This window comes from Bos indicus x Bos taurus, chromosome 8, assembly GCF_003369695.1.
Source record: "Bos indicus x Bos taurus breed Angus x Brahman F1 hybrid chromosome 8, Bos_hybrid_MaternalHap_v2.0, whole genome shotgun sequence".
Classification (NCBI taxonomy): domain Eukaryota; kingdom Metazoa; phylum Chordata; class Mammalia; order Artiodactyla; family Bovidae; genus Bos; species Bos indicus x Bos taurus.
Window position 1 is genome coordinate 74,731,956 of NC_040083.1, and position 17,197 is coordinate 74,749,152.

Below are 17,197 nucleotides of genomic sequence, written 5' to 3' on the forward strand. Positions count from 1 at the left end.
CTGGCAGTTAACCAAAAAACGATGAGTTCTCCCAGTTCCCCTCTATCCGAAAGCCGCTCCCCAGCCATTACCTCTTAATCTCTGAATTGGGAGACACTTCAGGCAGCTATCCTCTCGGTGGCCGCTTCTAGGCAGCCATGCAGCATTTTGATTTTCCCTTCATAAGGAAAGCTCACTACTTTTAAAGCCACCGTTTCCGCTGTAGACAGTACCTGCTTGTGGCATTGTTTTCCCGCACCCTTTTGAAGCTACAATCGGCTTTCCCCTTTTCTGAGTGAGAAAGTTCTGAACGGGCCAGAAGTGGAGAAACCTGCTAAGATTTTTTTTTAATGCTGTCTTCACTGAATGAACTGGCTGAGGGGCTGTCAGGGAGGAGAAAAGCAGGATGTTGGGATGAGATGTTTACTGATTTTTATGACAGTTCCAGGATGTTCCCTAAGAGTCATGAACTGCAAGAATTCAAAGGCATTCTGGCAAATGGAAAAACTGTGTCTCTTTTCGAATATCGTTTCCTTACATAGAGATTTAGTGGTAGGATGAAGATATCAGCTATCAAAACAGAATAGGAGGATCTTCCAGGAAACAAGGGAGAGCTGCCCTTGTTAGCAGAAAAGATGCAGGTTTATATTAAGGTCACACCAGGAAGTGCGGGAGCACAGGGAACAGCTCAGCGACTGCACAGGCCTCATGGCAGTGGAATGTGGTTCACATTGTCCCAGGTAAAGAGAGGCTGTTCTGGTGACCTGACCAGTTTTGTTGTTCCCTCAGAATTAAGCACTTTCCAAGCATCACAGTGGTAAAGAATCCACCCGCCAATGCAGAAGACGCAACTTTGATCCCTGGTTGGGAAGATCCCCTAGAGAAGGAAAGTGCAACCCACTCCAGTATTCTTGCTTGGAAAATCCCATGGACAGAGGAGCCTGGTGGGCTATAGTCCTTGGGGTAGAAAAGAGTTGGGCATGACTGAGCACCACACTCACACAAAGAATTAAGCTTCTCTTAGCCTCTGCTTCTATAAATACCTGACCTGCCTATGTGTGTCTTGCATTCAAAATTGGATTGAATTACTCTAATTGATCATTCAACATATATTGTGCAAAAATGTCCAGCCTATTAGGTCTAGCCCTTTCTCTATAGCATATTACTGGCCCAAGAAATGCACGGCTTAAGGGTATTTTCAAGGACTCCAGAACCAAAGATTTATCACAAACACATATATAGAAAAATAATAGCAAATAAGCCCGTGGTATTATCTAATGTGTGTGCTGCGTGTGTGCTGGGCTTCCCAGGTGGCGCTAGTGATAAAGAACCCGCCTGCCAAGGCAGGAGACGGTTGGATCCCTGGGTAGGGAAGATCCCCTGGAGAAGGGCATGGCAACCCACTCCAGATTATCTAATACAGTAGCCCTAAAAGTGTAATAATTGGATCAAGAGCAGTAGCCTCAAAACACTTAGGAACTTATTAGAAATGCAAATTCAGTTCTCACACTAGGGTTACTGACTTAGAAACTGCTGGCAGGGCCCAGCAATATGTTTAACAAATCCAGCAGGTTTTCCTAATAGGTGCTTAAATTTGAAATTCACTGATGGATGGCGAAAGCATCAAACCATCAGTTCAGTGGCTCAGTTGTGTCCAATTCTTTGAGACCCTGTGGACTGCAGCATGCCATAACCCACAATAAATGTTTTGTTAGTATGCTCAGGGCTTTGGGGTTTTTTCTTTTATAAAATTTTTTTCGATTTTTACTTGTGGCAAAATACAAATAACATAAAACTCACCATTAACCACTTTTAAGTAGTGTACAGTTCAGTAGTGTTAAGAATATTCTTAATCTGACCCTCGTGGTCCAGTGAATAAGACTCTGAGCTTGCAATGCAGGGAACTCGAGTTGGGAAACTAAGATTCCACGAGTTGCATGGTGCAGCCAAAAAAAATTTTTTTAAAGAACATTCACATTGTAATGAAATCTATTTCTAGAACTTTTTAATCTTGCAAAACCGGAATTCAAACAACTCCCTAGTTACTCCTACTCCCGCCCCTGGAAGCCACCATTATGCTTTCAGTTTCCATGAGTCTGACTACTCCACAGACCTCATGTAAGTGAAATCATACAGTATTTGTCTTTTTGTGACTGGCTTACTTCTTAGCACAATGTTCTCAAAGTTAATTCACTTGTGTCAAAACTTCATTTCAAGGCTAAAAACTATTCCGTTGCATGCATACACTACACTATTCCTCTGCTTCCACCTTTTGGCTATTAGGAATAACGCTGCTATGAACATCGTTATACAAATATCTCTTTGAGATCTTGCCTTTAGATCTTTTGGCTATATACCCAAAAGTGGGATTCAGACTCATAATTCTGTTTTTAATATTTTAAGGAACCACCTGTTTTCCATAGTGGCTGCACCATTTTACATTCCCACCAACAGAGCACAAGGTTTCCAATTTCTCCACATTCTTGCCAATGCTTGTATTTTCTGATTTGGGTTTTTTGGATGTGAGGGGAGGTAATAACTCACTGTGGCTTTCATTTTGCATTTCTCTAATGATCAGTGATGTTGAGCAACTTTCCATATGTTTCTTGGCCATTTGTATATCTTCTTTGGAGAAATGTCTGTTGAAGTCTTTTGCCCAATTTTTAATCATGTTATTTTGTTGTTGTTGCACTGTAGAAGTTCTTTTAATCTTCTGGATGTTAACCCCTTATCAGATATATGACTTAGAGAGATATTTTCCCATTTCATAGGTTGCCTTTTCACTCTTATCAACTGTGCCCTGCACAGAAGTTTTTCATTTTGATGTAGTCCAATGTATCTATTTTTACTCTTGCCATCTGTGCTTTTGGAATTATAGCAAAGAAATTATTGGAAACTTTCCCCCTGTGTATTACAGTTTTAGGTCTTACATTTAGGTCTTTGATCCGCTTTGAGTTCATTTTTTAAATTAATTTATTTTTAATTGGGGGATAATTGCTTTACAATGTTGGGTTGGTTTCTGCCATACATCAAAATGCATCAACTCTGGGTATACACATGTCCCCTCTCTTCTGAACCTCTCTCCCACCTCCCATCCCATCCCACCCTTCTAGGTTGTCACAGGGCACAAGGTTGAGCCCCCTGTGTCATACAGCAAATTCCCACTGGCTATCCATTTTACACATGGTCCTGGATGTATGTTTCAATGCTACTCTCTCAATTCGCCCTACCCTCTCCGTCCACAAATCTTGTGGACGTGTGTCCACAAGTCTGTTCTCTATGTCTGCATCTCTCTTTCTGCCCTGCAAACAGGTTCATCAGTACCATTTTTATAGATTCCATATATATTCAGTAATATATAATATTTGTTTTTCTGACTTACTTCACTGTATAACAAGCTCTAGGTTCATCCACCTCACTAGAACTGACTCAACTTTGTTCCTTTTATGATTAATATTCCATTGCATACGTGTGCCACTTCTTCTTTATCCATTCATCTGTGGTTGGAGATCTAGGTTGTTTCCATGTCCTGGCTATTGTAAATAGTGCTACAATGAACACTGGAGTACATGTGTCTATTAGAATGATTTTCTCAGGGTATACACTCAGCAGTGGGGTTGCATTCATTTTTTATATGGTGTAAAGTAAGCATCTAATGTCACCCTTTTGCATTTGGATATCCAGTTTTCCCAGCACCATTTATTGAAAACACTGTCTTTTCTCCACTAAATGGTTTTGGAATATCTGTTAAAAATCGTTTGACCATGCATGTAATGGTTTATTTCTGGGTTTTCTATTGTATTCCATTGATCCAGTACCACCCTGTCTTGATTACTGTAGCTTTGTAATAACTTTTTAAATCAGGGGGTGTAAGACTTTCAACTTTCTTTCCCCCAATCCCAAGGTTGTTTTAGCTATTTCGCTTGGCGGAGGTAACTTTTTTTAATTCCAACAGTTAGACATTAGAAGACCTTGAATGAAAATCAGGATTCTTGGTCTCTTAGGAAAAAAAAATCAAGAAATGCAGCAAATTTGGGCAACAAATAACTGGAATTGTGAGTAGCTGCAAAGTGCTCTCAAGTTACCATTGTCTCCACCCACTCATTTCTGTAACCTGTCTGACCCCCTGAAGGCCCCTCTTTCTTTCAGACTTTGAGACTCCTGGCCTAAGGGAAAGGCAGTTGTAGCCAGAGGACTTAACTGCGGAGGCTGCAGTGATCTAATTCAGAGATTTTCTCAAAAGGAAAAATACAGAGTTCTTAGAGGAAATATAGCTATGAAAGTATGTTTGTTCGATGCAGGAGAGAAGGTATGGTAGGAGGGACTATAGAGGAGTGTCAGGAATGTAATCTTGCCTGAAAAATTCCATGGACATAAGAGCCTGGCGGGCTGTTACAATCCAAAGGGTCACAAAAAGTTGGACACAACTGAGTGACTGAACTCACACACAGGAAAGACCTATCTAAGGAAAGGACAATTAAATCGAGTCCAGAAGGATGAAAATGAAACAGACAAGAGAAGACGTGGTAGAAGAATACTATAAGCTAGAATCCCAGGGACGGGGGAGCCTGGTGGGCTGCCGTCTCTGGGGTTGCACAGAGCCGGACACGACTGAAGCGACTTAGCAGCAGCAGTAGCAGCAGCCTAAGGAAAGAGCATGTACAAAAGCCCTACCGAAGGGCCTTTAGCATTCTTTTAGGCATGACAGAAGTCCAGTGGAGCTGAAGCCTAGATAGTAAAAGGAAAATGGTGAGATCTGAGCAGGGGTCAGATAGTAAACCATTTAGGAACTGTATGTGGGCTCATCCTATAGTCAATGAAAAAACCCTAGGAGTGACATTATTTGATTTTCGTTTTATGAAGATCACTGTGGCTGCTGTGAGGAAGAATGGATTTGAGGGGAGGATGAGAAGAGAATAGCTGAGAGCAGTTAGTTTACTGATGTAGCACAAAGGAGGATGGCAGCCTGGACAAGAATATAGAAGTGGGATGATTTAAGAGTTATTTTGGAAGCAGCATCAACTGGACAAGACATATTCTTCTCTAAGCATCAAAACCTAGTGAGCCATAAATGTAGTTGCATCTTTAACATATCTAAAATTTTGTCACTGTGCATACCTGTGACTGCCTGCTGGCTTCCTCTGGCCTGAGAGCCTTCTCTGAACTGCACACAGGCCAGAAGGGAGGGAATTTACACCCCTGGGAATAGTAGTAAGAATGATGTAAAGAGGTGGAAGTGTAACTTGTTTCCACACCTGTGGGGTGAAACAACTCTGAAGCATATACTACTTGACTCCAGGAGGCTCTCCCGCCCTAGTTGTCTAGAGGGGTGAGCTGCACCTTAACCTGTCCTGCTGCCCTCCCAGCCCTGTCTCAGGGCTCCACTCCCCTACTGGCGCTTCCTGGGATCATCTCCAAAACAAACTGCACGAAAATCCTTGCCTCAGTGTCTGCCTCTGAGGGAATCCAACCTAAACACTTCCTGAATATTTTCTAATGATATTTTATTAGAAATAAGTAATGAATACTTCTAATGATATTTTGTATTCTCTTTTTAGGTAAGTTAATAACTCCACTGCTTTCCAATTTATTGATGTCATGGCATAAAGATAAAATTATGTATGCAGAGCATATTGGGGTCATCTTAAGTTCTACGAGGAACTTGGTGGAAAAAAATATTTTCTTTGTAATTACATGCAGTAATAATTTTAAATAGACTACTTGAGAAAATAGTATTGATTTTGGCTAAATATCCAAATAAAATTTGTTTTTACTTTTATGAGAAACTTGACCGTGTTTCTGACATATTACCTGACATTAGGTTTCATGGTGAAATAGCGATGTAATTTCTGATTGTTTATAATGATAATATTTTTAAATTCGTAGAGTCACACCTATAATTGGCACACCAATAGAGAAGTTCTGTTCTATTCATCAAAGTATAAACATGCTAATGTATCTGTAAACTATACCCTGCAATTTACTTTAAAACCTTCCACCTATAATTTATACTTTATTGTTTTCAACTCCTACTTTCTGTACTGGTTAACCTCTCCCACTCTGTGTTGATTTCATAGCTTAACTCTATCAAGAATCTAACTTTCCAAGACTTTATAGCATCATCATTGTAATCCCAAGTACTAGCATTCATATGGTTCCTGGTTAGAACTTTTATATCAATTCAGAAATTCTTTTGTGTAAATTGCAGATGTCCTGGTGGTCTCTTGTGAATGTCTCACACTAAGAAGAAAGTCACAGGAAGCCTTTCTAACTTATCCTGCTTACCTTCTACTATCTCTTCATTGCCAGCCTTGTACCAACAATCCTGAACTTCCTACCCTTCCACCGCTCCTCCCCAGCACTCTATAGAGAGATGGATGCGATTCCCTATGAAGCCCTGGCCTAATTGCAATACACCATTGTGTTCCCAGATGCTCATGTTATTTTCTCTGGAATGTTCTTTATTTTCTCCCTAATTCACTTCAGCCTCCTCCAATCCATTTGCATGTAACTATAGAAAATATTTCAAAACACAGACCTGACTAAACTCAGTATGTGTCTACTTTTAAATGAGATATTATCTCTCTCTCATAATCCTATCTACCACTTTTTCCTTACCTAGCCATATACCCAACACAAGGGCTTTCTTTCCATTTTTTGAACGCACTCAGTCAAGGTTCTCTGATTGGAAGCTGAAAAACTAACCTAAAGACTGATAGGCCTGCCCTTGGTACCATTCCCAAGCCATATGAATCCTGCACTACCTAGGCCCTCAACCTCACAATTACAGACAGTTAACAGTAACTCCAAACAGGAGGGCCTGGGCTCCTGACACAGTCAAGATGAGTTCTTCCCACTGGTCAAGTAGGAGGGACGTGGCTGTAGAAGCCCACATAGATACCTGCATTCCACAGTCTCCAGGGTCTTGGCCTCTAGCCGGAGGAAATCAGTGAGGCCTAGCCTTCCATGGCTTGGTACATTATTCATTCATTCAACAAGTATTTTTTAGCACTTTTGACATGTCAGGCATTGTTTTAGGTGTTGGGGCCTATACCACAGTGAACAAAACAAAGCTTCTGCTTTCAAGGAGCTTACAATCTAGTAGGGAAAGGCAGACCATTAAAAGAAATACAGGTCATGTAGGGATAAACGTTATAAAGAAAAGCAGGATAGGGACTTCCCTGTTTGTTCAGTGGTTAAGATCTACCTTCCACTGCAGGGAACATGGGTTCAATCCCTGTTCAGGGAACAAAGATACCAGATGCCACAGAGAAACTAAGCCTGTGTGATGAAACTAGAGAGTCCTTGCATGCCACAATGAAAGATCCTGCATGCCACAACTAGCCCCCTCATGCTCCTGCTGAGTTGCTTCAGTTATGTCCAACTCTTAGCAACACTATGGACTGCAGCCCACCAGGCTCCTGTCCATGGGATTCTCAAGGCAAGAATGCTAGAGTGGGTTGCCATGTCCTCCTCCAGGGGATCTTCCCAACCCAGGGATTGAACCCACATCTCCTGTGTCTCCTGCACTTCAGGGGAATTCTTTATGGCTGAGACACCAGGCAAGCCCAAATAAAAATTTTTTTTTTAAGAAAAAGCAGGATAGAAAGTGGTGAGGACATTTTGTATATTGTGGAAGGCTCCCCCCCCCCTTTTTTTTTAGCGCAGACTTAAAAGAAGGAAGCCATGTGGATATTTAGATGGGATGGGAAGCCATCAAGGGATTTTAATCAGAGGAGTGCTTTTTGAGCCCTGGTACCACCAATGATTTCCAGAGTGACAAATTTTTTTTTTAATGGTATGTATTTTTAAAAGGTCATTCTGATTATTTTGTGACACCAGGATATTAAAGAGAGGGAATGGTTTACAACCTGAAAGTTCTTCAAACCTCAATGTCTGCATCCATTCAACAACCACTTGGAGTGCCTCCTCTGTATTAGGCAGTGAGTTAGGTGTTACAGACAGACAAGGCAACAAACCAGACCCAGCCGCTCCCTTTAAGGGACTGTCAGTATGGAGAGCTCAGCTCCAGCCCACATTCACCTTTCACTGACTTACCTTTGAGCTCTTCTACTCTCAAAGGTAAATCAGTGAGACTGACCTAGCTGCAATTTCTCCCATTTTGTCTTTCTCACTATAATTCAGACTGGATACCCAGTGGCATTTTCCTGACCATGATTTTTTCGCTCCTCTTGACAACAAATTTGGGATTCCCAGATAGTGCTAGTGGTAAAGAACCCATTTGCCAATGCAGGAGACATAAGAGATGTGGGTTTGACCCCTGGGTCAGAAAGATCCCATGGATGACAGCATGGAAACCCACTCCAGTATTCTTCCCTGGAGAATCCCATAGACAGAGGAGCCTGGCAGGCTACAGTCCATGGAGTCACAAAGAGTCAGACACCACTGAAGCAACTTAGCATGCATGCATACACAACAAATTTGTATGTCTACAGTTTATACTATTCAGACAACCCTGGGACCCTCCTCCCTTATCACTCCTCACTAATAAAGATCCAGCTCTGCATATCAAAATAACACAGTTTAGTTAAATTTACTCTTTCTTCCTTCACCATATTTTCAATGAGAGTAAAAAATCTACTTATCATAGGATAGATCAGATCAGATCAGTCGCTCAGTCGTGTCCAACTCTTTGCAACCCCATGAATCGCAGCACACCAGGCCTCCCTGTCCATCACCAACTCCCGGAGTTCACTGAGACTCACGTCCATAGAGTCAGTGATGCCATCCAGCCATCTCATCCTCTGTTGTCCCCTTCTCCTCTGCCCCCAATCCCTCCCAGCATCAGACTCTTTTCCAATGAGTCAACTCTTCACATGAGGCGGCCAAAGTACTGGAGTTTCAGCTTTAGCATCATTCCTTCCAAAGAAATCCCAGGACTGGTCTCCTTTAGGATGGACTGGTTGGATCTCCTTGCAGTCCAAGGGACTCTCAAGAGTCTTCTCCAACACCACAGTTCAAAAGCATCAATTCTTTGGCACTCAGCCTTCTTCACAGTCCAACTCTCACGTCCATACATGACCACTGGAAAAACCATAGCCTTGACTAGACAGACCTTTGTTGGCAAAGTAATGTCTCTGCTTTTGAATATGCTATCTAGGTTGGTCATAACTTTCCTTCCAAGGAGTAAGCGTCTTTTAATTTCATGGCTGCAGTCACCATCTGTAGTGATTTTGGAGCCCAGAAAAATAAAGTCTGACACTGTTTCCACTGTTTCCCCATCTATTTCCCATGAAGTGATGGGACCAGATACCATGATCTTCGTTTTCTGAATGTTGAGCTTTAAGCCAACTTTTTCACTCTCCACTTTCACTTTCATCAAGAGGCTTTTTAGTTCCTCTTCACTTTCTGCCATAAGGGTGGTGTCATCTGCATATCTGAGGTTATTGATATTTCTCCCGGCAATCTTGATTCCAGCTTGTGTTTCTTCCAGTCCAGCCTTTCTCATGATGTACTCTGCATATAAGTTAAATAAACAGGGTGACAATATACAGGCTTGACAAACTCCTTTTCCTATTTGGAACCAGTCTGTTGTTATCATAGGATAACATTGGCCTAAATTATATGGCCTGTAATAGAAGTTTTTAACCACTTTCCAAATAGGGGAGATCTCACAGATAGAGGGTATAGCATATGTGATTGAGGAGGAAAAAAGGGACAAATAATTCTTTTAGAAAATAGAGATTTAGCCTTTCTCTCTATGGCAGTTCATGGACTTGATGGACATTCGTTTGGGTGGAATCCAGGAGTTGGTGATGGGCAGGGAGGCCTGGCATGCTGCAGTTCATGGAGTCACAAAGAGTCGGACACGACTGAGCGACTGAACTGAACTGAACTGAACTCTATGGCAGTCTATTACACTTCTAGGCCCTATTGATTCTTATGTCTCAGAATCCTTGCCCTTGTATAGTTCCCTCCCACGCTGACTTTGGACTTGGACGTGGGACTAGCTTTAGCTGATGGGAAGTAGAGTAGATAAGTAGTAGATAAGAAGTAGAATGTGAGCAGAGCCTTAATAAGTGTTTACACATTGTGGCTTATCCTTTCAGGGTGCTCCTCTTCAGAACTCAGCTGCCACGCTGTGAGAAGCCCAACTTAGCTATGTGGAGAGATCACATGAAGGAGCACAGGGGTCCTGATGAACAGCCCCAGCTAAGCTCCCAGCCAGCAGACAGCATGTGAGTGATCTAGCTTGTATGAACCCTCCAGCCCTAGTTGAGCAATCTCAGTAGTCACCACACAGAACAAACATGAGCTATCTCTGATAAACCTTGCTTTAAATGCAGAGTTTTGAGCAAATAAGTGACTGTTTCTTTTTTCTTTTTTTTTTTTTTTTTTTACTGTTTCTATTTTAAGCCACCAGTTTGGTGGGGAGTGGAGGACATTTTGTCATATCAGATCAGATCAGATCAGTCGCTCAGTCGTGTCTGACTCTTTGTGACCCCATGAATCGCAGCACGCCAGGCCTCCCTGTCCATCACCAACTCCCAGAGTTCACTCAGACTCACATCCATGGAGTCAGTGATGCCATCCAGCCATCTCATCCTCTGTCGTCCCCTTCTCCTCTTGCCCCCAATCCCTCCCAGCATCAGTCTTTTCCAATGAGTCAACTCTTCACATGAGGTGGCCAAAGTACTGGATTTTCAGCTTTAGCATTCCTTCCAATTCCTTCCAAAGAAATCCCAGGGCTGATATCCTTCAGAATGGACTGGTTGGATCTCCTTGCAGTCCAAGGGACTCTCAAGAGTCATATAGCATTAGAAAACTAGAACATCTATTTTATAAAAATAAAAACAAAAGAGGCACTGTTCCTAATGTATACTGGAATTCTTAAGACTAAAATGCCTGAACCTTGGGTCAAGGGTCGACTTCCCTAATAATAGAGATGCCGGTGCATTCATCTGTAAGTTCTGTGAGGAAAGGGATTATGTCTGTCATGGTCAACATTGTTTCAAGGACCTAGAAAAGACCCTAGCACATAGTAGGCACTCAATCAATATTTTAATAAATCAATATTATGCTGATGTACTAGCTATATTAGTTCTTCTGCTCAAATATGACAGGATTACTTATTTTATTATTAGCAAACATTATTATGTAATATTTACATACAGACACTGTTCTAAGCAATTTACAGGTATTAACTAATTTAGTCCTCACAATAACCCTATGAGCTAGGTACTATTACTATCCCTTTTTACAGATTAGGAAACTGAGGAACAAGAAGAATAACCTGCTTGTTGCAGGGCCAGGATTCAAACCCAGGGAGTCAGTTTCCAGAATCCATATTCTTTGCCACTTCACTCTCTCTCCAAGTTTCCTGTTCTAGGTCTGGCAGTGCCATTGCTATTGAAGCAAGAATAAGGTAAGGTTACACACGAGAAGATGAAGAATATCTTCACCCTGATGAAGACACCATTGTGATTATACAGGTGGAAAGTTGCACACAGGGACCACATTTCTGCCCTAAAACACCTTTACAACATCAATGACAAGAAGATGACATTCAGGAACGAGAGATGGTGACATACACCAGGAAGAAAGACACTTATACAAGGCCCTACCCTAAGCCTCTAACTCTACCAGCTAAAAGACTGAACCCCAACCTGGGAGCTCAATTCAATTCCAGCCACCCTATAGGACTATAGGAAACCCTGATTCAGGAGCTGCTAGCTCACCACTGAGTCCCTTTTAATTCCAGTGCGTCTGTGACTTGTTACTGGGTCTTCCCCATGCTCAGCTCAGAGACCAATGACAAAGGCCCGCTGCAGTACCATCGCCAGCCCTGCCTCTTCTCTGAAGAACAGCCTAGATGTGGGAATCTGGATCTAAGCCAGGAACGATGTGACGGTCACCAGCAATCTGACCTCCCAGTTTGATGAGTACAGTACTTTCTTAACCCAAAACTATCACTATCACCACCAGTAAGTGTGTATACCCACACATAAATGCTCCAGCCAAACTGAAATGGCAATTTACCCCAACAGTAGAAGAAATATTTCATGACTACAGTGCTTGATAGCTACAAAAGGAGTGCAGAGTTGGGGAGCAAGATTTTAAGTCTTGGTAATTAGTGGGGCCTTTTAGAGGGAATCTTTGAGCTTCATCTTCTGTACTTGACATTCACTCAACAAATACTTTTTGACATCTGCTATATGCCAGTAACTGTACTAGGTAGATGATCACTAAGAATGTTCCACCTCAGAAACAGCGCTTTAACTCACTGAATCACTTTTTGGTGTGCTGCCATCAGGCTGTAAGAGACACCCTTGTGAACTAGACACCCTCTCAGGGATGCTGTCAAGGACACTGCTCCTCATCCAACACAATGTTCTCTTCTTGAGCATCCCTGGGAGACAGCCCAATCTGACCTCAATTCTGGGAAGTTTTACTTCTCCAGAGTAACGGGTTTGTTTTTTTATCTATGGACACCATGAATTGTGGGACCAAGGAGGCTGTTAGCTTAGAGACAAATTCATGGCCCAGTTGTAGCAAATGTGACGGTCATTCCTATCTGTACTTTTAGCTTTGTCCCTGGCTCTATTTTGTCTTATTTTTATTTCTTCACTCTTCCTGAAAACGATGTTTTTATTTATTCATTCTCTGCACTTTTTTTTTGCACTTTTAATTTATGGCATCATGTATTGTGTGTATGTGTGTGTGTGTGCGCAATCTTTTGTTCTGGAGGCTTTTCTCGTATCCTTGGAATTGGCTATGAACCCTTTCTAAAAGAAGACATTGGCATCGGTATTTATAATACATTATACACAGTTATGTAAATGCTCTGATAGAATTGTGTCTACAGCGTGATGCTGACAAACAGGAGAGCTTATAAATCATCAAGAGCATTAAAGAAGACTTTGCAGAGGGGTCATTTCTGGAGTTTCTTTTTTGTATTGCTCTTTGGTTTGTTGAGGATATTGTAGAATTTATTCACAATGCAACAATTGTTAAACAAAATTAAGTTTTTACCTAGTACAAGATAACACTAAAAATCTTGCACAGTAAATTTCTACATCATATCATATCATCGATTTATGGGGCACCATAGAAATTGTTCACAAGAGATCAAGGCTACTTTCACAAGAGTTTCCTCTAATCAATTTTTTTTCTAACAAAAAGATCATGGGAAAAATAATTCATGCTTATAATGCTTATATCAAAATTTACTTGCAGACAAAGAAATTAAGATGGAATATCAAACTCAAGTTAGAAGATATTTTATAGCAAAGTAAGGTGAAGAATTAAAATAGTTATCTAGAAGACATATATATACAAAATGTTATCAACTGGATTATTCAAATAAATGAGGACAGACAGGATTTAAGAATTTAAATTATCAAAGTCAATAGTCTCCATCTGGAAGGGATATTAAAAATCATTTATTTCAGGTGCATACCTGTGCAGCACTGTTCTTCCTTAATTCTTTATTCTATCTTGTAGGCAGACACCCAGCATTGGACTTTCCCTGGATTGTGGTTACCTGAATGAGAAAAGGGTGAGAAAGAATAGTTGCAGGCATATTGTTTTAAGTGTGCTGGATCAGCAGATTATTTTTAAATACACTCAATTTGAGCTCCTTTTTTCCCTCTTTTCTTAAAAAAAAAAAAAGATTTTTAGCAATATAAAAACTCATATTGACCAACTGCATATAAGGGACCTTAGGAAATAGGTCAGGATCTCATAGATGAAGCATTTCATAATTTTAAAAAAGACAGCAATAAACATGTTGTGCACACATGCTCAGTCTTGTTCGACTCTTTGCAACCCCACAGACTGTAGCCTACCAGCCTCCTCTGTTCATGAGATTTACCAGGCAAGAATACAGCAGTGGGTTGCCATTTCCTCCTCCAGGGAATCTTCCTGACCCAGGAATCAAACCTGGGTCTCCTGCAGCTCCTGTATTAGCAGGCAGATTCTTTACCACTTAGCAATTTGGGGAGCCCCAATAAACATGTTTACTGCATATCTATTCATTCTTCAATAGCATGAAAAATTGCAACCACCTTTTTTATCCAGGTTGAAAAAAAAAAGAACAAAAAAGTAACCCAGCTCTACTCCATGACCTCTTTCAACTATCTATAAGGCCTGGTTTAAAGGGGATACTATTCTGACTTGCATTGGGGAAAATTATTCACTTTTAATTTAGAATGACTAATGGTAAATAATCTGCCTGCAATGCAGGAAACTCAGGTTTGATCCCCAGGTTGGGACTATACCCTGGAGAAGGAAATGGCCACTCACTCCAGCATTCTTGCCTGGGAAATCCCATGAACAGAGAAGCCTGGTGGGCTATAGTCCATTGGATCACAAAGAGTCAGACATGACTGAGCAACTAACACAAAGAGAAGACATTTCTATTTTTCCCTCCTCTTCCTATTAGAATTTTGAAAAAAGAAAAAAAAAAAAAAACATAAAGGCAAAATTATCTGAAAAATGCTTACTGCTGAGAGGAAAGCCTGCTCTGAACTTAGCAATTAGTCACTCTGACATTTCCTGTAGGAGGGCAGCCCAGGCGGAAAAACCACTATAGTTCTAGGCTAGATATTCCATGAGGGCAGGAACCATCTTTGCTTTTTCACATCTACCTGGTGCCTGGCTTAAAATCTGGCACAATGTATATTCATGCATTCATTCACTCAATAAATATGTATCAAGTACCTAATCTGTACCAGGCAGTGTTCTATATGCCTGAAAAAAAGTAAGATGATGGTCGATTGCTGCTGGGCTGCGCTTAGTCACTCAGTCACATCATGACTCTTCTCGACCCCATGGCCAATAGACTGCCAGCCGCCTCCATCCATGGAATTCTCCGGCAAGAATACTGGAGTGGGTAGCCATTCTCTTCTCCATGGGATCTTCCCAACCCAGGAATCGAACCTGGGTCTCCCACACTGGAGGCAGATTCTTTACCATCTGAGCCACCAGGGAAGCCTGGGATACATCATAAAACAAACAGACAAAGATCTCTACCCAAATGAAATCTCATTGCTATTGGGAAGGGGGTACAGGAGGAAGAGACAATAGGTAAGGAATCTGTTCTGTTATGAGTGTGAAGGTGAGTAAAAGTTAAGTGGGAGTGGGGATGAAGAGCTAAAGAAGAAGAGCAGACTGCGGTTTTGAATAGGGTACACACTGTAGACCTCATTGAGAAGGTGATATTTAAACAAAGCCTTGAGGGGGGTGAGGTGCCAAGGCATGTTCAGGAAGTGGTAAGAAAACTAGTTTGAGAAGGAAGGCTGTGGGAGATGAAACTGGGAAGGAGATAGGAGGCTCACTAAGAAGGGTGCAGAGCTACATAGTATGAATTTACAAAATTTAGTGTTTACAAAGAACTTTTGCTTATAGTCCTATTTAATTCTCACATTCCCAGTAAAGTTAGTTTCATCTCCATTTTACCAAAGCGATGGCACCCCATTCCAGTACTCTTGCCTGGAGAATCCCATGGACAGAGGAGCCTGGTGGGCTGCAGTCCATGGGGTCACTAAGAGTCGGACACGACTGAGCGACTTCACTTTCACTTTTCACTTTCATGCATTGGAGAAGGAAATGGCAACCCACTCCAGTGTTCTTGCCTGGAGAATCCCAGGGACAGCGGAGCCTGGTGGGCTGCCGTCTATGGGGTCACACAGAGTCGGACACGACTAAAGCGACTTAGAGGAAACTACACTAAGAGAAACTTGGTAATTTTCCCAACATCACACAGAGATACAACATTAGAGTAAAATTTAATGTAAACTTTTAAAATTATACACCCTGTAGAGCAACCCATAGACTGTAGGTGCTCAGTAAATAAATTACAGAACAGGACACTAAGACCCTATTTTGAATTTTGTGTATTACTGGAAACAGAAAACATGTGGTTACAAATCTATTTCTATCATAAATGCCTTTCTTTTACTACAAACTTTAATAAATTTTTGCTTTCAGATTCAACCCATTTCTCTTACAAACACAATAATACTTTGTGACTTGATTTTCATGAATAAAAATATTATTTCTTAATTATACAAGAAACGTATGGATTCTTTCGTTAAAAGGCTAACATCCCCAGCCAACGACCACCTCCTACCTGGTCCTCAACATCAGAGATAAGTAAGTACTATCAGTTCCAATTGTATTCTCCTGTTCTTTTTCTATAGATACTTGTATATTAAATGTTACTATGTTTAAAACCAAACTCATTATTTTCCCCTCAAAGCTAACCTGGTTCTCTGATTTCCTTGTCAGTGAATAGCATTATCCCATCTGAAACTTAACATTCCATATTTTATCCACCCACTCACCTGCCACATCTAATCAATCAATTCCTTAGGCTTACCTCTTTAGTATCTTGCATTACAGCTCTGTAGTCTCCAATCTCACTTCCTCTGCTTTAATATTGGCCCTCTTTACTTACTATGTCTACTCAGGGCCAGTTACATGCTGTGTGATATGCTATCACACAGGGTCTCATGCTCAGAAGGGCCTCATGCTTGGTTTAATGCTCTGCTGTCACTATCCTGAAATTCTCAATTATTTTTTACCAACCATGCATTGCGGCTTGCAGTATTTTAGTTCTCCAATCAGGGAGTGAACCTGGGGGCCCAGGTTTTATTCCTGGTCAGGGAACTAGGGGGCTTCCCAGTTGACTTTAGTGGTAAAGAACCCAACTGCCAACACAAGAGACATAAGAGATTTGAGTTCCATCCCTGGGTCGCAAAGATCCTCTATAGGAGGGAATGGCAACCCACTCCAGTATTCTTGCCTGGAGAATCTCATGGACAGAGGAGCCTGGCTGGTTACAGTATGTAGGATCACAGAATTGGCCATGACTGAGGCAACTTACTTCCAGATGTTCAAACTGGTTTTAGGAAAGGCAGAGGAACTAGAGATCAAATTGCCAAAATCCACTGAATCATCAAAAAAGCAAGAGTTCCAGAAAAACATCTATTTCTGCTTTACTGACTATGCCAAAGCTTTTGACTATGTGGATCACAATAAACTGTGGAAAATTCTGAAAGACATGGGAATACCAGACCACCTGACCTGCCTCTTGAGAAACCTATATGCAGGTCAGGAAGCAACAGTCAGAACTGGACATGGAACAACAGACTGGTTCCAAATAGGAAAAGGAGTACGTCAGGGCTGTATATTGTCACCCTGCTTATTTAACTTATATGCAGAGTACATCATGAGAAACACTGGGCTGGAAGAA

At 41.4% G+C, this 17,197-nt stretch overlaps 1 long non-coding RNA gene across 1 annotated transcript; it reads left to right on the top strand.

Moving 5' to 3' along the window:
* Positions 1-9,488: 9,488 nt before the first annotated feature.
* On the top strand, positions 9,489-12,874 carry LOC113897345. Its single transcript, XR_003512329.1, has 2 exons — positions 9,489-10,178; positions 11,433-12,874. It is a non-coding gene; the product is annotated as an uncharacterized LOC113897345 (long non-coding RNA).
* Positions 12,875-17,197: the final 4,323 nt, after the last annotated feature.